The sequence below is a fragment of the Sinohyriopsis cumingii genome, unplaced genomic scaffold (assembly GCF_028554795.1).
Source record: "Sinohyriopsis cumingii isolate HCF-2022 unplaced genomic scaffold, ASM2855479v2 utg003732l, whole genome shotgun sequence".
NCBI lineage: Eukaryota > Metazoa > Mollusca > Bivalvia > Unionida > Unionidae > Sinohyriopsis > Sinohyriopsis cumingii.
In genome coordinates this window covers 128,996-151,638 of record NW_028316578.1, presented here as the reverse complement: position 1 = coordinate 151,638, position 22,643 = coordinate 128,996, and the positions used below count along the sequence as shown (strand labels likewise).

The following is a 22,643-nucleotide window of genomic DNA, read 5'->3' as shown; positions in this document are numbered from 1 at the left end:
CTATGCCAAGCGAAGTTCGGACAAGTGGCACATTGTTTCAGATTGTTCAAGACAGACTGAGCGTGTTGCCGAGCGGATTTATTTTAATCGAAACACTTTGGCGCAGAAACACTATCCATATTTTAAAGATACAAATGATTTCCTGGAAAAAACTGACCAAACTTACAGCCTCTTAAAACTGTATACTTGGAGAAAGAAAAGTGTGCAACGGCCATAAATTACCATTTTTGTACGTTAGGTGTATTGAGGATAGTTTCCTCGTTTGGACCCATGTGGAGGAAAAATAGTTTCCTGACTGGATAAAACAACCAACATTCATCAATTAAAATTAAAACGAAAAAGAAATGGAATAAGGAGTAGATTTCCTAAATTTGACATTATACAACAGAATAAACTTGCAAACGGGAATAATCGGGACATTAGGATATATTTAAAGGAGATTCATCAATTGTTACGTTAAATACCTTTCCTGTAAGGCATGGGTTCAGGAGCATTGTTAATTCCAAACACATATTTCCCACACGATTTTGCAACATCAACAAGATTTAATGACGCTTGTTCGATGTATTTCGAGAAATAAGTTGAAAAATCAAGCAAGTGGTTAAACAGAGACCTGAAGTTTTAAGAAGAATAAATATTCTCAACAAAACAAAACTAACAATTTCGTTTTTTGTTAGTTATATTCGACGTTCTTAGTTTTTCTCCTTTATATTCCATACAACTTTACAAAACAAAAAATAACAATTACGATCTATGTTGGTTTCAGTCCACGTTCTTTTTTTCTTTTACATTCCTTAAAAGCTTGCAAAACAAATGTAACAAGTACGTTCTTTGTTGGTTAAAGTCGATCTTCTTTTTTTCTTTCTTACATTCTTTACAAGCTTACAAATTAAAACTAACAATTATGTTCTTTTTTGGTTTCAATCGACGTTCCGCATCTGCAAGATGACTTATTGTTGTTACAGCTCTGTGAAGATAACAATTCCAAAATGTTGCACCGTATAATTGTAAATATAACTTTATCAAGCATATTTATTCTTAATAGGGTTGTCAACTTTTGAAAGCTGAGGCTGATTGAAGTCCTGAAGATTGATCTCTGAAAGGTAAAGAAATGCAAGACAGGTTGATCATCTAGCCATCTACAACTACAAATATAACTTCCCAACATATGTCACATACACAACGAGAAAACACCGATATTATTTTCACCGAAAGCATAACTTAGGAAGAAAATTATAATATATTCAATTGAATTCGAATCGCAATTATGCGACTATTTATTTCAATTGAAACCTTTAAAGGGAGGAAATCACTGGCCGCACATGGTGTCTGAAGCCATACACTGCATTATACTCCTCATCAAGAGCAGAAGACTTCTTCCAGGACATGGTGATTATCACAATTTTTGCACGATCAGTTGCGTTCAAAACATTTAAAAGAACGGAAACATGGTACTTATTGGAAATGTAACACGTGCAGTTACATACAAAGCCAGTGAATGAACAGGAGCCGTGGTGATGCATAGTTATAGCAGAAACAGTTGCATTTGAAAATCCGAGAAACAGAATAAACTCTCTAGCCGAAGATGTTACCTACTTATGATATTGATCAAGTGGTAGTCAGTATTTATCACCTTCAGACACACACAATAAGAGAACGGGAGTAAAATGAAATTTGTTGATTTTGAAATAAGGACAGACCAAGTTTCATGAAAATGTCTTACAATTTTAGAGCGAACTAACTGAAGACATTTTATTCTTAATTCTTACTGATTATATGGACAGACATACATTCGCAGAGTAAATGTGAATTTTTTTGAACATCAAAGTTTTCCTAATTTGACTTACTTGTTCATCTTTGAACTGCAACGATAAAACACTTAATTGACCATATGCCTTTTGTATGGTTTCGCTTTCTAATGAACCGAACACTTGATTGAAAATTCAGGCGTGAATATGCTTTGGCGCATCATCTTAAATTAGTATCATATACTTTCTTTAAAACATAATCTGGACACTAGAATAGTTTTAAAGGAGATTCATCAATTGTTACGTAAAATACTTTTCCAATAAGTCGTACGTTCAGGAGCATTGTCAAATTCCCAATACATATCTCCCACACGATTTGTAACAATCAACAACATTTAATGACGTTTGCTTGTTGCTTTTCGTGAAATAGGTTAGAAAATCAAGAAAGTGGGTAAACTGAGACTTGATGTTTTAAGAATAATAAAGATTCTCAACAAGAAAAATCACAACCTACCAATTACGTTCTTTGCTGATCCCCGGTCGAGTCATACCAAAGACTTACAAAATGCTACTAACAGCTGCCTCGCTTCACGCTCAGCATTAAGAGGTTAGTGTTAGGACTGGTCCGCCTGGTGTCAGGATAATATGACTGGGTTGGACATCATGCTACATGTCTGCGGCATGATGCCCCAGTACTAGACATAACTATAATCTGTCGCACTGCGGACATCGTAGCGATATGACTGATAGATTATTAAAGCTACGTTAAAAATCCAAATCACACACACACACACACACACACACACGCAGACGCACACATGTTCTTTGCTGGTTTTAATCGACGTTCTTATTTTTTCTTCTTTCCATTCCTTACAACCTTACACAACAAAAGATAACAATTACGTTATTTGTTAGTTTCAATCGATGTTCAGCATATGAATCAAAGTTTGCAAGAGAATATTTGTGTGAATATTTGTGTGATTTGCAACAACAATTTCCTGATGCGTTTCAAAGTTACACTTTGAATAGAGCTTACAAAGGAAATGAAAATATAAGGAGCATTTTGGGCGAGATCCAGTCTTCCGAGTATCGACAAGCCTGGTTTTTAAAAGTGTAAATCGAATGGTAGTAAGTGGTGAATGTTTCTAATTAATTCAGACCTAGCAATTAACGTTAAAACAAAATCAAAATTGTAAAGTTAAAAATATAGTTCATATGATGCGTAAACCATGTTTTATGTGATGTATTGTTTAAACTGTATAAAGAGAATGCAGAGGAAACCAAAAGGCATTTAATTTATTTACTTTTAATGAACATTCTGCGGGACCATTATGGTACATAGATTCATTCGCATCTATCTGTCTGTCTCTATGTATAACTGTATGTCTGCTTCAATCTCAATCCATTGTAAACCTGTCTGCCTGTTTGTCTGCCTATATGTCTATTGTATTGCCTGTTCAAGTATTTTGATTCTCTTGATGGGTATCTTCCTTCGTTGGAATGATGAAATATATATCTATATATCAATCTATCGATTGACCGATAGCTTTATTCCGTCTATATATCTTGATGGGCATGCTCCTTTTTGAGAATGAGTACATTTCATACACAACTAGTAAAGTTTCAAAATCTTAGTCTTTCGTCATCATTAAACTATTCAATTTGCTTCAGAACAAGAAGACAGAATAACTTCAAATTACTTTTGTTTTTACATTCATCGCCAGGCTTTCTTCTCCAGTTACTTGTCGACATTATGTCCAAATAATGAAGATAATGACCCAAATATAAGTCCTTCCTCCAAGGACAAAAAAAGCTGTCGCAAATGACCAAAGGAAAAACTGATTTTAATGAATTTTAATCATTATTGCATAGGATAAGAAGGAACTTAGTGTCACTATAAAGTGTTTTTTATTTCTCTTAGTTTTCTCTGACGATGGTGTTTTCTGACATATGTAATTGTGGTTAAGATTAGTCTTTCTTGTATACATAAACTGGTTCTCTAAATTCAAGAATGAAACTATGCAATCAAAACTGGCAGAAGTTAAATAATTATTAGCATACATTTTGATAAGGATGTCTAAAACAAACTTTTTCTGTATGGGTGTGGAGGTTAATTTTGTTCAGAGGAAGATAGGAGTGCAATGAAAAACTATGCTAATCCACTGGTCCATACAGTAGTTATATTTGTTCAAGAATTTCAGTACATCCTCTGAAGCTGAAGTTGTAAATGGGGTTCTGGGAAGTTAACTTCCAATTAATTGTACTTGACTAACTATATGAAAACCTATTTCAAGTTTTGGAGAAATGACAATTCACCAGCGTTTCCGAAATGAATCCGTCAAAAGTATTGCATTTACACGAATAATTGAAAATGAAATATTTCACTCATGGCTGTCCCGAGAGATTGCTTCAACCATTTACCAGGATACTACAAAATGAGTATTAACTTTCATTTCCAAAATGGTGGGCTCGTCCGGGATTTGAACCCGGGACCTCTCGCACCCAAAGCGAGAATCATACCCCTAGACCAACGAGCCTCACATGGGAAATAATCGTGCCATTATCCGCCTTTATATTTGTCCTGCATACGAGCCGCTACCTTATCGACAGCTTGATATCAGTGCGCTGCTGTTACTCAGATCCTTGCACATGAAAAGATTATATCATAGATGAAACGTACATATTTCATTTCCTTGTGTACATTTCATGCACAAATAGTATTGTTTCGAAATATCAGTCTTTTGATATCATTTACTATTCAGTTTGCTTCAAAGCTAATCTCCCAAATCTATGAGACATACACATATAAGTCCTTCTTCCAAGGAGAAAAAACTGTCGCAAATGACCCATGATCAAACTAAATTTAATGAATTTTAATAATCTTTGCATCATTTAAGACCAGATGATAGGAAGGAACTTAATGTTCCTATAAAGTGTTTTCTTTTTCTCTCTTAGTTTTCTCTGAAGAGGGTGTTTTGTAATATATGTAATTTATGGATGACATTATTCATTGTTGTATACACAGACTGGTTCTCTAAATTCAAGACCGAAACTATGCAATCAAGCTGATTGTTGTTGTGGGTAACACATGAAAAGTAATTAGTTGACTTTGGTTAGACTAACATGCTTTAAGATAAAGTCGATTTCCGATGACGAAGACATATTTAGAATTAAAATGATATTTATTTGCATGCTTCTAAATGAAATCCAACTCATCTGAATTTTACTGTTGATAATAATCAAGAGTTTCAGATCTACATAATATTAATTGCTGCCGATAGACCCTTGGACAATCCGTTGATCAAACAGCATTCTCCATTCGCCGGCGTCCCCGTTTGACACTTGCATTATGCATGAAGATGAATGCATGCTGATGTATGTCGATGGAAGCCAAATTTGCCATTCTAGTCGACGGTCATACCATTAATTTGACAGTTGATTTTCACAACAACAAAAAAGATAATTCCAGTAGGCGGATTAGGCAAGGTTCGTTTTAGGTTCTCTCTAAGCAGCACATTCATCTTTCGTTAAAGATATGATAGGAAATCTGTACAAATATTATGAATTCGTCCATCAATATTTTGCTTAAAAACCAATTCCGGATAGACTTTGTTCTATTTACAACCTCCTTGAAAACGAATACCGTTTTCTACTAAAATGCATCTTGTGGATAGATGTGAGATGAAATTCAAGCAGACAAGACCTTTGAAGAGACTAGCAAGTGAGAAATCATGTGGCTGTCTCCAATTTAGAAAGGGCTTCAATCCAAGTAATCTACGCCGTTTCAGAATCAAATAAAGAGATGTGTTGTGTCGGTTTATTCTAACAGCATGCATTGTAACCCCATAGGCAGTCAATCAATAAATCAACGCCTACTGAATTAGATGACACAGACATGTAAATGACATTAGGCAGTTAAGGTAAAGACACGGTGGGGAGATAGGCCCTTACGAAGCAAGGGAATAATGTGCATCGGTGGTTCAGTGGTAGAATGCTCGCCTGCCACGCGGGCGGCCCGGGTTCGATTCCCGGCCGATGCAAATTTTTTTTATATAGTTTTAGAATGTTTGCATAATCCAATATTTGTAATAACTCTTTTTGCCCTAGTCTAATTTTCGCTCACTTTTGTGTTTTATGCCAACTCCACAACTGAAATCGGAACAGTCCTTGAATCAGAAGCTTGGATGTCTCACACTGAGTGTCCCTCGCTTCCCGGAAAAAAAACATGGATGTTGGTGCAAAACAGCTTTCCATTACAGTGGGACAGATCCTTATCTTGTCTATAAGGAGTTTCTAATTGGAACTGTAGGAAGAGCGTAATAAAGTTCATTTTTCAGTCAGAGGTTAATCTTTAAATCCGGATGACGATGCCTATCGCCCTTAATTATTTTAACACAAGAACATTTCAGTGTACTGAACGTGTTATTATCATTTACTTTATGACACTAGAATACTCTTTTAGAGATGTCTTCAATTTATTTCAACATTTATGTCTGTCTGTAAACCTCGTTTCACGTTTGACCTTCTCCAGCCAACTTTGACTCGAATTTCATTGAACTGATTTCAAATCCAGACTGAAAGGAATGATACTAAGTTCCTATTCACAATGTTTTTGTGTTATTTACAGATTACTGTATCAAACGATCATTGACCTCTCTCTCTCCCTCTCTCTCTCTCCCTCGCACTCTCTCTCTCTCTCTCTTTCTCTCTCTCTCTCTCGTTCGTTATCACACAAGAGTTCAAAGTTTATGCCTGCACAATGTCATATGTGGGAAAGTCATCATTGGAGATGTAAATGTTTAGATGATCAACCTGTCATGGGTTTCATTACATTTCAGAGGACAACAAATAGAACTATAATCAGCCTGCAATTTCAAAACTCTACAACGTCATTAAGAATAAATGTACGACATACTGTTATATCTACAATTACACCGTTTGAAAGATAAACTATATCCTCATGCGCAAACATGCACGCACGCAAACATACATATATGTGTAAACAACATACAATCATTTTTTTTAAAAAGGCAAACTGTTATCTATACTGTATTTCTACTGTGTGATTGAAGTTTCTCCTTAATTGCGGGTAGGAGATTGGGCCTATCTGAATAATGTCTTTTTTATCAATAACATATTGAAGGCTTATTGTGTATATGGTTGTAGATTATAAAGTAAGATTATTAATTTTGTATGAAAACATCTTTATTTGGATTTGAGCTCAGATCATTAGTTTTTCCTCAGGAAATCCTGGTGTACCAGATATTTGGCATGTTCTTTACTAAACCTTTAGTATTATACATGATCTTGCTGCCAGCGTTGAATATTATAGTAAACGAAACAAATATATTTGCAGTAGATGCATTAGGCAAAGTTGATTGCAGGTTTTATCTAAGCAATACACCAAACTTTAGGATAGGAAAACTGTACCAATAGTGCGAATTGCGTCCATTAATGTCTTGCTTACAAACTAATTCAGGAGGGCTTTTATTTGATTCACAACCTCCTTAGAAATGAACACCATTTCTCTACTTGCATGTGTCTTGTAGAAAGATCTAAGAGCCATATATATACAGACGCTGGCGGCCTTCATTTGATTGCAAGTCGATGAAAGGGTACTTTTACGTTCAGAATGTGTGCATGGTCCTAAATTGTACTAGCGTTTCTCGCTGTAACCTAATTGTCGCTCACTTATGTTTTGTATGCCAACGCCACAACTTAAAGTCTTCCATCAGGAGATGGGGTTTCTCACACAGAATGTCCCTCGTTTGATAGATGCCCCGTGAATCCAAAATCAAAAGCAATTATTTTGTCATTGAGGATGTATTAAACTGCATGCCATAGCATTCATAGAACTGTATGCCTGAGAATGTGCAGAAATGCATTTCTGTCTATCGAAACAAAAGCACACCTGATGTTTCTATCCAGAACTCAAACCTGAGTAAATCATAAAATAGGGAGTTGCAAAATTAATGCTAAAACAGTTCTCTGGCAATCAAGAAGTCTAGTAAAAGTAATGCCACCAATGTCTTTCATCAGTACATTTTGGAATTAGAGCTACAATGAAATGATTTTGCAATATTATCAGCCTATTACAAACCCAGTTTGAAGTGAGACAGAAATGTGACTCGGATTGAATCTTGAAAAGGTAAATAAAAGTCAGACGGAAACTTGCCGAAAACATGGAAGTCAGACGATATTTTTGAATAGTAAATGGAAATCAGACGAAGTCTTGGTAAAGTATGTTTAGGTAGATTTCTGAACACAAGGGAATTCGACTGCTGTATTCCGAATTCAATACCAAGGTATTGTTATATTTATCCGAAAAGTCACAAACGGGTCTAGAACTGGACTATGCCAAGCGAAGTTCGGACAAGTGGCACATTGTTTCAGATTGTTCAAGACAGACTGAGCGTGTTGCCGAGCGGATTTATTTTAATCGAAACACTTTGGCGCAGAAACACTATCCATATTTTAAAGATACAAATTATTTCCTGGAAAAAACTGACCAAACTTACAGCCTCTTAAAACTGTATACTTGGAGAAAGAAAAGTGTGCAACGGCCATAAATTACCATTTTTGTACGTTAGGTGTATTGAGGATAGTTTCCTCGTTTGGACCCATGTGGAGGAAAAATAGTTTCCTGACTGGATAAAACAACCAACATTCATCAATTAAAATTAAAACGAAAAAGAAATGGAATAAGGAGTAGATTTCCTAAATTTGACATTATACAACAGAATAAACTTGCAAACGGGAATAATCGGGACATTAGGATATATTTAAAGGAGATTCATCAATTGTTACGTTAAATACCTTTCCTGTAAAGCATGGGTTCAGGAGCATTGTTAATTCCAAACACATATTTCCCACACGATTTTGCAACATCAACAAGATTTAATGACGCTTGTTCGATGTATTTCGAGAAATAAGTTGAAAAATCAAGCAAGTGGTTAAACAGAGACCTGAAGTTTTAAGAAGAATAAATATTCTCAACAAAACAAAACTAACAATTTCGTTTTTTGTTAGTTATATTCGACGTTCTTAGTTTTTCTCCTTTATATTCCATACAACTTTACAAAACAAAAAATAACAATTACGATCTATGTTGGTTTCAGTCCACGTTCTTTTTTTCTTTTACATTCCTTAAAAGCTTGCAAAACAAATGTAACAAGTACGTTCTTTGTTGGTTAAAGTCGATCTTCTTTTTTTCTTTCTTACATTCTTTACAAGCTTACAAATTAAAACTAACAATTATGTTCTTTTTTGGTTTCAATCGACGTTCCGCATCTGCAAGATGACTTATTGTTGTTACAGCTCTGTGAAGATAACAATTCCAAAATGTTGCACCGTATAATTGTAAATATAACTTTATCAAGCATATTTATTCTTAATAGGGTTGTCAACTTTTGAAAGCTGAGGCTGATTGAAGTCCTGAAGATTGATCTCTGAAAGGTAAAGAAATGCAAGACAGGTTGATCATCTAGCCATCTACAACTACAAATATAACTTCCCAACATATGTCACATACACAACGAGAAAACACCGATATTATTTTCACCGAAAGCATAATTTAGGAAGAAAATTATAATATATTCAATTGAATTCGAATCGCAATTATGCGACTATTTATTTCAATTGAAACCTTTAAAGGGAGGAAATCACTGGCCGCACATGGTGTCTGAAGCCATACACTGCATTATACTCCTCATCAAGAGCAGAAGATTTCTTCCAGGACATGGTGATTATCACAATTTTTGCACGATCAGTTGCGTTCAAAACATTTAAAAGAACGGAAACATGGTACTTATTGGAAATGTAACACGTGCAGTTACATACAAAGCCAGTGAATGAACAGGAGCCGTGGTGATGCATAGTTATAGCAGAAACAGTTGCATTTGAAAATCCGAGAAACAGAATAAACTCTCTAGCCGAAGATGTTACCTACTTATGATATTGATCAAGTGGTAGTCAGTATTTATCACCTTCAGACACACACAATAAGAGAACGGGAGTAAAATGAAATTTGTTGATTTTGAAATAAGGACAGACCAAGTTTCATGAAAATGTCTTACAATTTTAGAGCGAACTAACTGAAGACATTTTATTCTTAATTCTTACTGATTATATGGACAGACATACATTCGCAGAGTAAATGTGAATTTTTTTGAACATCAAAGTTTTCCTAATTTGACTTACTTGTTCATCTTTGAACTGCAACGATAAAACACTTAATTGACCATATGCCTTTTGTATGGTTTCGCTTTCTAATGAACCGAACACTTGATTGAAAATTCAGGCGTGAATATGCTTTGGCGCATCATCTTAAATTAGTATCATATACTTTCTTTAAAACATAATCTGGACACTAGAATAGTTTTAAAGGAGATTCATCAATTGTTACGTAAAATACTTTTCCAATAAGTCGTACGTTCAGGAGCATTGTCAAATTCCCAATACATATCTCCCACACGATTTGTAACAATCAACAACATTTAATGACGTTTGCTTGTTGCTTTTCGTGAAATAGGTTAGAAAATCAAGAAAGTGGGTAAACTGAGACTTGATGTTTTAAGAATAATAAAGATTCTCAACAAGAAAAATCACAACCTACCAATTACGTTCTTTGCTGATCCCCGGTCGAGTCATACCAAAGACTTACAAAATGCTACTAACAGCTGCCTCGCTTCACGCTCAGCATTAAGAGGTTAGTGTTAGGACTGGTCCGCCTGGTGTCAGGATAATATGACTGGGTTGGACATCATGCTACATGTCTGCGGCATGATGCCCCAGTACTAGACATAACTATAATCTGTCGCACTGCGGACATCGTAGCGATATGACTGATAGATTATTAAAGCTACGTTAAAAATCCAAATCACACACACACACACACACACACACACGCAGACGCACACATGTTCTTTGCTGGTTTTAATCGACGTTCTTATTTTTTCTTCTTTCCATTCCTTACAACCTTACACAACAAAAGATAACAATTACGTTATTTGTTAGTTTCAATCGATGTTCAGCATATGAATCAAAGTTTGCAAGAGAATATTTGTGTGAATATTTGTGTGATTTGCAACAACAATTTCCTGATGCGTTTCAAAGTTACACTTTGAATAGAGCTTACAAAGGAAATGAAAATATAAGGAGCATTTTGGGCGAGATCCAGTCTTCCGAGTATCGACAAGCCTGGTTTTTAAAAGTGTAAATCGAATGGTAGTAAGTGGTGAATGTTTCTAATTAATTCAGACCTAGCAATTAACGTTAAAACAAAATCAAAATTGTAAAGTTAAAAATATAGTTCATATGATGCGTAAACCATGTTTTATGTGATGTATTGTTTAAACTGTATAAAGAGAATGCAGAGGAAACCAAAAGGCATTTAATTTATTTACTTTTAATGAACATTCTGCGGGACCATTATGGTACATAGATTCATTCGCATCTATCTGTCTGTCTCTATGTATAACTGTATGTCTGCTTCAATCTCAATCCATTGTAAACCTGTCTGCCTGTTTGTCTGCCTATATGTCTATTGTATTGCCTGTTCAAGTATTTTGATTCTCTTGATGGGTATTTTCCATCGTTGGAATGATGAAATATATATCTATATATCAATCTATCGATTGACCGATAGCTTTATTCCGTCTATATATCTTGATGGGCATGCTCCTTTTTGAGAATGAGTACATTTCATACACAACTAGTAAAGTTTCAAAATCTTAGTCTTTCGTCATCATTAAACTATTCAATTTGCTTCAGAACAAGAAGACAGAATAACTTCAAATTACTTTTGTTTTTACATTCATCGCCAGGCTTTCTTCTCCAGTTACTTGTCGACATTATGTCCAAATAATGAAGATAATGACCCAAATATAAGTCCTTCCTCCAAGGACAAAAAAAAAACTGTCGCAAATGACCAAAGGAAAAACTGATTTTAATGAATTTTAATCATTATTGCATAGGATAAGAAGGAACTTAGTGTCACTATAAAGTGTTTTTTATTTCTCTTAGTTTTCTCTGACGATGGTGTTTTCTGACATATGTAATTGTGGTTAAGATTAGTCTTTCTTGTATACATAAACTGGTTCTCTAAATTCAAGAATGAAACTATGCAATCAAAACTGGCAGAAGTTAAATAATTATTAGCATACATTTTGATAAGGATGTCTAAAACAAACTTTTTCTGTATGGGTGTGGAGGTTAATTTTGTTCAGAGGAAGATAAGAGTGCAATGAAAAACTATGCTAATCCACTGGTCCATACAGTAGTTATATTTGTTCAAGAATTTCAGTACATCCTCTGAAGCTGAAGTCGTAAATGGGGTTCTGGGAAGTTAACTTCCAATTAATTGTACTTGACTAACTATATGAAAACCTATTTCAAGTTTTGGAGAAATGACAATTCACCAGCGTTTCCGAAATGAATCCGTCAAAAGTATTGCATTTACACGAATAATTGAAAATGAAATATTTCACTCATGGCTGTCCCGAGAGATTGCTTCAACCATTTACCAGGATACTACAAAATGAGTATTAACTTTCATTTCCAAAATGGTGGGCTCGTCCGGGATTTGAACCCGGGACCTCTCGCACCCAAAGCGAGAATCATACCCCTAGACCAACGAGCCTCACATGGGAAATAATCGTGCCATTATCCGCCTTTATATTTGTCCTGCATACGAGCCGCTACCTTATCGACAGCTTGATATCAGTGCGCTGCTGTTACTCAGATCCTTGCACATGAAAAGATTATATCATAGATGAAACGTACATATTTCATTTCCTTGTGTACATTTCATGCACAAATAGTATTGTTTCGAAATATCAGTCTTTTGATATCATTTACTATACAGTTTGCTTCAAAGCTAATCTCCCAAATCTATGAGACATACACATATAAGTCCTTCTTCCAAGGAGAAAAAACTGTCGCAAATGACCCATGATCAAACTAAATTTAATGAATTTTAATAATCTTTGCATCATTTAAGACCAGATGATAGGAAGGAACTTAATGTTCTTATAAAGTGTTTTCTTTTTCTCTCTTAGTTTTCTCTGAAGAGGGTGTTTTGTAATATATGTAATTTATGGATGACATTATTCATTGTTGTATACACAGACTGGTTCTCTAAATTCAAGACCGAAACTATGCAATCAAGCTGATTGTTGTTGTGGGTAACAAATGAAAAGTAATTAGTTGACTTTGTTTAGACTAACATGCTTTAAGATAAAGTCGATTTCCGATGACGAAGACATATTTAGAATTAAAATGATATTTTATTTGCATGCTTCTAAATGAAATCCAACTCATCTGAATTTTACTGTTGATAATAATCAAGAGTTTCAGATCTACATAATATTAATTGCTGCCGATAGACCCTTGGACAATTCGTTGATCAAACAGCATTCTCCATTCGCCGGCGTCCCCGTTTGACACTTGCATTATGCATAAAGATGAATGCATGCTGATGTATGTCGATGGAAGCCAAATTTGCCATTCTAGTCGACGGTCATACCATTAATTTGACAGTTGATTTTCACAACAACAAAAAAGATAATTCCAGTAGGTGGATTAGGCAAGGTTCGTTTTAGGTTCTCTCTAAGCAGCACATTCATCTTTCGTTAAAGATATGATAGGAAATCTGTACAAATATTATGAATTCGTCCATCAATATTTTGCTTAAAAACCAATTCCGGATAGACTTTGTTCTATTTACAACCTCCTTGAAAACGAATACCGTTTTCTACTAAAATGCATCTTGTGGATAGATGTGAGATGAAATTCAAGCAGACAAGACCTTTGAAGAGACTAGCAAGTGAGAAATCATGTGGCTGTCTCCAATTTAGAAAGTGCTTCAATCCAAGTAATCTACGCCGTTTCAGAATCAAATAAAGAGATGTGTTGTGTCGGTTTATTCTAACAGCATGCATTGTAACCCCATAGGCAGTCAATCAATAAATCAACGCCTACTGAATTAGATGACACAGACATGTAAATGACATTAGGCAGTTAAGGTAAAGACACGGTGGGGAGATAGGCCCTTACGAAGCAAGGGAATAATGTGCATCGGTGGTTCAGTGGTAGAATGCTCGCCTGCCACGCGGGCGGCCCGGGTTCGATTCCCGGCCGATGCAAATTTTTTTTATATAGTTTTAGAATGTTTGCATAATCCAATATTTGTAATAACTCTTTTTGCCCTAGTCTAATTTTCGCTCACTTTTGTGTTTTATGCCAACTCCACAACTGAAATCGGAACAGTCCTTGAATCAGAAGCTTGGATGTCTCACACTGAGTGTCCCTCGCTTCCCGGAAAAAAACATGGATGTTGGTGCAAAACAGCTTTCCATTACAGTGGGACAGATCCTTATCTTGTCTATAAGGAGTTTCTAATTGGAACTGTAGGAAGAGCGTAATAACCTTCATTTTTCAGTCAGAGGTTAATCTTTAAATCCGGATGACGATGCCTATCGCCCTTAATTATTTTAACACAAGAACATTTCAGTGTACTGAACGTGTTATTATCATTTACTTTATGACACTAGAATACTCTTTTAGAGATGTCTTCAATTTATTTCAACATTTATGTCTGTCTGTAAACCTCGTTTCACGTTTGACCTTCTCCAGCCAACTTTGACTCGAATTTCATTGAACTGATTTCAAATCCAGACTGAAAGGAATGATACTAAGTTCCCATTCACAATGTTTTTGTGTTATTTACAGATTACTGTATCAAACGATCATTGACCTCTCTCTCTCCCTCTCTCTCTCTCCCTCTCTCTCACTCGCACTCTCTCTCTCTCTCTCTCTCTCTCTCTCTCTCTCTCTCTCGTTCGTTATCACACAAGAGTTCAAAGTTTATGCCTGCACAATGTCATATGTAGGAAAGTCATCATTGGAGATGTAAATGTTTAGATGATCAACCTGTCATGGGTTTCATTACATTTCAGAGGACAACAAATAGAACTATAATCAGCCTGCAATTTCAAAACTCCACAACGTCATTAAGAATAAATGTACGACATACTGTTATATCTACAATTACACCGTTTGAAAGATAAACTATATCCTCATGCGCAAACATGCACGCACGCAAACATACATATATGTGTAAACAACATACAATCATTTTTTTTAAAAAGGCAAACTGTTATCTATACTGTATTTCTACTGTGTGATTGAAGTTTCTCCTTAATTGCGGGTAGGAGATTGGGCCTATCTGAATAATGTCTTTTTTATCAATAACATATTGAAGGCTTATTGTGTATATGGTTGTAGATTATAAAGTAAGATTATTAATTTTGTATGAAAACATCTTTATTTGGATTTGAGCTCAGATCATTAGTTTTTCCTCAGGAAATCCTGGTGTACCAGATATTTGGCATGTTCTTTACTAAACCTTTAGTATTATACATGATCTTGCTGCCAGCGTTGAATATTATAGTAAACGAAACAAATATATTTGCAGTAGATGCATTAGGCAAATTTGATTGCAGGTTTTATCTAAGCAATACACCAAACTTTAGGATAGGAAAACTGTACCAATAGTGCGAATTGCGTCCATTAATGTCTTGCTTACAAACTAATTCAGGAGGGATTTTATTTGATTCACAACCTCCTTAGAAATGAACACCATTTCTCTACTTGCATGTGTCTTGTAGAAAGATCTAAGAGCCATATATATACAGACGCTGGCGGCCTTCATTTGATTGCAAGTCGATGAAAGGGTACTTTTACGTTCAGAATGTGTGCATGGTCCTAAATTGTACTAGCGTTTCTCGCTGTAACCTAATTGTCGCTCACTTATGTTTTGTATGCCAACGCCACAACTTAAAGTCTTCCATCAGGAGATGGGGTTTCTCACACAGAATGTCCCTCGTTTGATAGATGCCCCGTGAATCCAAAATCAAAAGCAATTATTTTGTCATTGAGGATGTATTAAACTGCATGCCATAGCATTCATAGAACTGTATGCCTGAGAATGTGCAGAAATGCATTTCTGTCTATCGAAACAAAAGCACACCTGATGTTTCTATCCAGAACTCAAACCTGAGTAAATCATAAAATAGGGAGTTGCAAAATTAATGCTAAAACAGTTCTCTGGCAATCAAGAAGTCTAGTAAAGGTAATGCCACCAATGTCTTTCATCAGTACATTTTGGAATTAGAGCTACAATGAAATGATTTTGCAATATTATCAGCCTATTACAAACCCAGTTTGAAGTGAGACAGAAATGTGACTCGGATTGAATCTTGAAAAGGTAAATAAAAGTCAGACGGAAACTTGCCGAAAACATGGAAGTCAGACGATATTTTTGAATAGTAAATGGAAATCAGACGAAGTCTTGGTAAAGTATGTTTAGGTAGATTTCTGAACACAAGGGAATTCGACTGCTGTATTCCGAATTCAATACCAAGGTATTGTTATATTTATCCGAAAAGTCACAAACGGGTCTAGAACTGGACTATGCCAAGCGAAGTTCGGACAAGTGGCACATTGTTTCAGATTGTTCAAGACAGACTGAGCGTGTTGCCGAGCGGATTTATTTTAATCGAAACACTTTGGCGCAGAAACACTATCCATATTTTAAAGATACAAATGATTTCCTGGAAAAAACTGACCAAACTTACAGCCTCTTAAAACTGTATACTTGGAGAAAGAAAAGTGTGCAACGGCCATAAATTACCATTTTTGTACGTTAGGTGTATTGAGGATAGTTTCCTCGTTTGGACCCATGTGGAGGAAAAATAGTTTCCTGACTGGATAAAACAACCAACATTCATCAATTAAAATTAAAACGAAAAAGAAATGGAATAAGGAGTAGATTTCCTAAATTTGACATTATACAACAGAATAAACTTGCAAACGGGAATAATCGGGACATTAGGATATATTTAAAGGAGATTCATCAATTGTTACGTTAAATACCTTTCCTGTAAGGCATGGGTTCAGGAGCATTGTTAATTCCAAACACATATTTCCCACACGATTTTGCAACATCAACAAGATTTAATGACGCTTGTTCGATGTATTTCGAGAAATAAGTTGAAAAATCAAGCAAGTGGTTAAACAGAGACCTGAAGTTTTAAGAAGAATAAATATTCTCAACAAAACAAAACTAACAATTTCGTTTTTTGTTAGTTATATTCGACGTTCTTAGTTTTTCTCCTTTATATTCCATACAACTTTACAAAACAAAAAATAACAATTACGATCTATGTTGGTTTCAGTCCACGTTCTTTTTTTCTTTTACATTCCTTAAAAGCTTGCAAAACAAATGTAACAAGTACGTTCTTTGTTGGTTAAAGTCGATCTTCTTTTTTTCTTTCTTACATTCTTTACAAGCTTACAAATTAAAACTAACAATTATGTTCTTTTTTGGTTTCAATCGACGTTCCGCATCTGCAAGATGACTTATTGTTGTTACAGCTCTGTGAAGATAACAATTCCAAAATGTTGCACCGTATAATTGTAAATATAACTTTATCAAGCATATTTATTCTTAATAGGGTTGTCAACTTTTGAAAGCTGAGGCTGATTGAAGTCCTGAAGATTGATCTCTGAAAGGTAAAGAAATGCAAGACAGGTTGATCATCTAGCCATCTACAACTACAAATATAACTTCCCAACATATGTCACATACACAACGAGAAAACACCGATATTATTTTCACCGAAAGCATAACTTAGGAAGAAAATTATAATATATTCAATTGAATTCGAATCGCAATTATGCGACTATTTATTTCAATTGAAACCTTTAAAGGGAGGAAATCACTGGCCGCACATGGTGTCTGAAGCCATACACTGCATTATACTCCTCATCAAGAGCAGAAGACTTCTTCCAGGACATGGTGATTATCACAATTTTTGCACGATCAGTTGCGTTCAAAACATTTAAAAGAACGGAAACATGGTACTTATTGGAAATGTAACACGTGCAGTTACATACAAAGCCAGTGAATGAACAGGAGCCGTGGTGATGCATAGTTATAGCAGAAACAGTTGCATTTGAAAATCCGAGAAACAGAATAAACTCTCTAGCCGAAGATGTTACCTACTTATGATATTGATCAAGTGGTAGTCAGTATTTATCACCTTCAGACACACACAATAAGAGAACGGGAGTAAAATGAAATTTGTTGATTTTGAAATAAGGACAGACCAAGTTTCATGAAAATGTCTTACAATTTTAGAGCGAACTAACTGAAGACATTTTATTCTTAATTCTTACTGATTATATGGACAGACATACATTCGCAGAGTAAATGTGAATTTTTTTGAACATCAAAGTTTTCCTAATTTGACTTACTTGTTCATCTTTGAACTGCAACGATAAAACACTTAATTGACCATATGCCTTTTGTATGGTTTCGCTTTCTAATGAACCGAACACTTGATTGAAAATTCAGGCGTGAATATGCTTTGGCGCATCATCTTAAATTAGTATCATATACTTTCTTTAAAACATAATCTGGACACTAGAATAGTTTTAAAGGAGATTCATCAATTGTTACGTAAAATACTTTTCCAATAAGTCGTACGTTCAGGAGCATTGTCAAATTCCCAATACATATCTCCCACACGATTTGTAACAATCAACAACATTTAATGACGTTTGCTTGTTGCTTTTCGTGAAATAGGTTAGAAAATCAAGAAAGTGGGTAAACTGAGACTTGATGTTTTAAGAAGAATAAAGATTCTCAACAAGAAAAATCACAACCTACCAATTACGTTCTTTGCTGATCCCCGGTCGAGTCATACCAAAGACTTACAAAATGCTACTAACAGCTGCCTCGCTTCACGCTCAGCATTAAGAGGTTAGTGTTAGGACTGGTCCGCCTGGTGTCAGGATAATATGACTGGGTTGGACATCATGCTACATGTCTGCGGCATGATGCCCCAGTACTAGACATAACTATAATCTGTCGCACTGCGGACATCGTAGCGATATGACTGATAGATTATTAAAGCTACGTTAAAAATCCAAATCACACACACACACACACACACACACACGCAGACGCACACATGTTCTTTGCTGGTTTTAATCGACGTTCTTATTTTTTCTTCTTTCCATTCCTTACAACCTTACACAACAAAAGATAACAATTACGTTATTTGTTAGTTTCAATCGATGTTCAGCATATGAATCAAAGTTTGCAAGAGAATATTTGTGTGAATATTTGTGTGATTTGCAACAACAATTTCCTGATGCGTTTCAAAGTTACACTTTGAATAGAGCTTACAAAGGAAATGAAAATATAAGGAGCATTTTGGGCGAGATCCAGTCTTCCGAGTATCGACAAGCCTGGTTTTTAAAAGTGTAAATCGAATGGTAGTAAGTGGTGAATGTTTCTAATTAATTCAGACCTAGCAATTAACGTTAAAACAAAATCAAAATTGTAAAGTTAAAAATATAGTTCATATGATGCGTAAACCATGTTTTATGTGATGTATTGTTTAAACTGTATAAAGAGAATGCAGAGGAAACCAAAAGGCATTTAATTTATTTACTTTTAATGAACATTCTGCGGGACCATTATGGTACATAGATTCATTCGCATCTATCTGTCTGTCTCTATGTATAACTGTATGTCTGCTTCAATCTCAATCCATTGTAAACCTGTCTGCCTGTTTGTCTGCCTATATGTCTATTGTATTGCCTGTTCAAGTATTTTGATTCTCTTGATGGGTATCTTCCTTCGTTGGAATGATGAAATATATATCTATATATCAATCTATCGATTGACCGATAGCTTTATTCCGTCTATATATCTTGATGGGCATGCTCCTTTTTGAGAATGAGTACATTTCATACACAACTAGTAAAGTTTCAAAATCTTAGTCTTTCGTCATCATTAAACTATTCAATTTGCTTCAGAACAAGAAGACAGAATAACTTCAAATTACTTTTGTTTTTACATTCATCGCCAGGCTTTCTTCTCCAGTTACTTGTCGACATTATGTCCAAATAATGAAGATAATGACCCAAATATAAGTCCTTCCTCCAAGGACAAAAAAAGCTGTCGCAAATGACCAAAGGAAAAACTGATTTTAATGAATTTTAATCATTATTGCATAGGATAAGAAGGAACTTAGTGTCACTATAAAGTGTTTTTTATTTCTCTTAGTTTTCTCTGACGATGGTGTTTTCTGACATATGTAATTGTGGTTAAGATTAGTCTTTCTTGTATACATAAACTGGTTCTCTAAATTCAAGAATGAAACTATGCAATCAAAACTGGCAGAAGTTAAATAATTATTAGCATACATTTTGATAAGGATGTCTAAAACAAACTTTTTCTGTATGGGTGTGGAGGTTAATTTTGTTCAGAGGAAGATAAGAGTGCAATGAAAAACTATGCTAATCCACTGGTCCATACAGTAGTTATATTTGTTCAAGAATTTCAGTACATCCTCTGAAGCTGAAGTTGTAAATGGGGTTCTGGGAAGTTAACTTCCAATTAATTGTACTTGACTAACTATATGAAAACCTATTTCAAGTTTTGGAGAAATGACAATTCACCAGCGTTTCCGAAATGAATCCGTCAAAAGTATTGCATTTACACGAATAATTGAAAATGAAATATTTCACTCATGGCTGTCCCGAGAGATTGCTTCAACCATTTACCAGGATACTACAAAATGAGTATTAACTTTGATTTCCAAAATGGTGGGCTCGTCCGGGATTTGAACCCGGGACCTCTCGCACCCAAAGCGAGAATCATACCCCTAGACCAACGAGCCTCACATGGGAAATAATCGTGCCATTATCCGCCTTTATATTTGTCCTGCATACGAGCCGCTACCTTATCGACAGCTTGATATCAGTGCGCTGCTGTTACTCAGATCCTTGCACATGAAAAGATTATATCATAGATGAAACGTACATATTTCATTTCCTTGTGTACATTTCATGCACAAATAGTATTGTTTCGAAATATCAGTCTTTTGATATCATTTACTATTCAGTTTGCTTCAAAGCTAATCTCCCAAATCTATGAGACATACACATATAAGTCCTTCTTCCAAGGAGAAAAAACTGTCGCAAATGACCCATGATCAAACTAAATTTAATGAATTTTAATAATCTTTGCATCATTTAAGACCAGATGATAGGAAGGAACTTAATGTTCCTATAAAGTGTTTTCTTTTTCTCTCTTAGTTTTCTCTGAAGAGGGTGTTTTGTAATATATGTAATTTATGGATGACATTATTCATTGTTGTATACACAGACTGGTTCTCTAAATTCAAGACCGAAACTATGCAATCAAGCTGATTGTTGTTGTGGGTAACACATGAAAAGTAATTAGTTGACTTTGTTTAGACTAACATGCTTTAAGATAAAGTCGATTTCCGATGACGAAGACATATTTAGAATTAAAATGATATTTATTTGCATGCTTCTAAATGAAATCCAACTCATCTGAATTTTACTGTTGATAATAATCAAGAGTTTCAGATCTACATAATATTAATTGCTGCCGATAGACCCTTGGACAATCCGTTGATCAAACAGCATTCTCCATTCGCCGGCGTCCCCGTTTGACACTTGCATTATGCATGAAGATGAATGCATGCTGATGTATGTCGATGGAAGCCAAATTTGCCATTCTAGTCGACGGTCATACCATTAATTTGACAGTTGATTTTCACAACAACAAAAAAGATAATTCCAGTAGGCGGATTAGGCAAGGTTCGTTTTAGGTTCTCTCTAAGCAGCACATTCATCTTTCGTTAAAGATATGATAGGAAATCTGTACAAATATTATGAATTCGTCCATCAATATTTTGCTTAAAAACCAATTCCGGATAGACTTTGTTCTATTTACAACCTCCTTGAAAACGAATACCGTTTTCTACTAAAATGCATCTTGTGGATAGATGTGAGATGAAATTCAAGCAGACAAGACCTTTGAAGAGACTAGCAAGTGAGAAATCATGTGGCTGTCTCCAATTTAGAAAGTGCTTCAATCCAAGTAATCTACGCCGTTTCAGAATCAAATAAAGAGATGTGTTGTGTCGGTTTATTCTAACAGCATGCATTGTAACCCCATAGGCAGTCAATCAATAAATCAACGCCTACTGAATTAGATGACACAGACATGTAAATGACATTAGGCAGTTAAGGTAAAGACACGGTGGGGAGATAGGCCCTTACGAAGCAAGGGAATAATGTGCATCGGTGGTTCAGTGGTAGAATGCTCGCCTGCCACGCGGGCGGCCCGGGTTCGATTCCCGGCCGATGCAAATTTTTTTTATATAGTTTTAGAATGTTTGCATAATCCAATATTTGTAATAACTCTTTTTGCCCTAGTCTAATTTTCGCTCACTTTTGTGTTTTATGCCAACTCCACAACTGAAATCGGAACAGTCCTTGAATCAGAAGCTTGGATGTCTCACACTGAGTGTCCCTCGCTTCCCGGAAAAAAACATGGATGTTGGTGCAAAACAGCTTTCCATTACAGTGGGACAGATCCTTATCTTGTCTATAAGGAGTTTCTAATTGGAACTGTAGGAAGAGCGTAATAACCTTCATTTTTCAGTCAGAGGTTAATCTTTAAATCCGGATGACGATGCCTATCGCCCTTAATTATTTTAACACAAGAACATTTCAGTGTACTGAACGTGTTATTATCATTTACTTTATGACACTAGAATACTCTTTTAGAGATGTCTTCAATTTATTTCAACATTTATGTCTGTCTGTAAACCTCGTTTCACGTTTGACCTTCTCCAGCCAACTTTGACTCGAATTTCATTGAACTGATTTCAAATCCAGACTGAAAGGAATGATACTAAGTTCCTATTCACAATGTTTTTGTGTTATTTACAGATTACTGTATCAAACGATCATTGACCTCTCTCTCTCCCTCTCTCTCTCTCC

General features: G+C 35.3%; 6 non-coding genes across 6 annotated transcripts; 3 read left to right on the top strand and 3 right to left on the bottom strand.

Moving 5' to 3' along the window:
* Positions 1-4,213: 4,213 nt before the first annotated feature.
* On the bottom strand, positions 4,214-4,285 carry Trnap-ugg (transfer RNA proline (anticodon UGG)). Its single transcript has one exon. It is a non-coding gene; the product is annotated as a tRNA-Pro (tRNA).
* Positions 4,286-5,717: 1,432 nt separating this feature from the next.
* On the top strand, positions 5,718-5,788 carry Trnag-gcc (transfer RNA glycine (anticodon GCC)). The gene has a single exon. It is a non-coding gene; the product is annotated as a tRNA-Gly (tRNA).
* Positions 5,789-12,315: 6,527 nt separating this feature from the next.
* Trnap-ugg (transfer RNA proline (anticodon UGG)) lies at positions 12,316-12,387 on the bottom strand. Its single transcript has one exon. It is a non-coding gene; the product is annotated as a tRNA-Pro (tRNA).
* Positions 12,388-13,820: 1,433 nt separating this feature from the next.
* Positions 13,821-13,891, top strand: Trnag-gcc (transfer RNA glycine (anticodon GCC)). Its single transcript has one exon. It is a non-coding gene; the product is annotated as a tRNA-Gly (tRNA).
* Positions 13,892-20,431: 6,540 nt separating this feature from the next.
* Trnap-ugg (transfer RNA proline (anticodon UGG)) lies at positions 20,432-20,503 on the bottom strand. Its single transcript has one exon. It is a non-coding gene; the product is annotated as a tRNA-Pro (tRNA).
* A 1,432-nt stretch (positions 20,504-21,935) lies between these two features.
* Trnag-gcc (transfer RNA glycine (anticodon GCC)) lies at positions 21,936-22,006 on the top strand. Its single transcript has one exon. It is a non-coding gene; the product is annotated as a tRNA-Gly (tRNA).
* Positions 22,007-22,643: the final 637 nt, after the last annotated feature.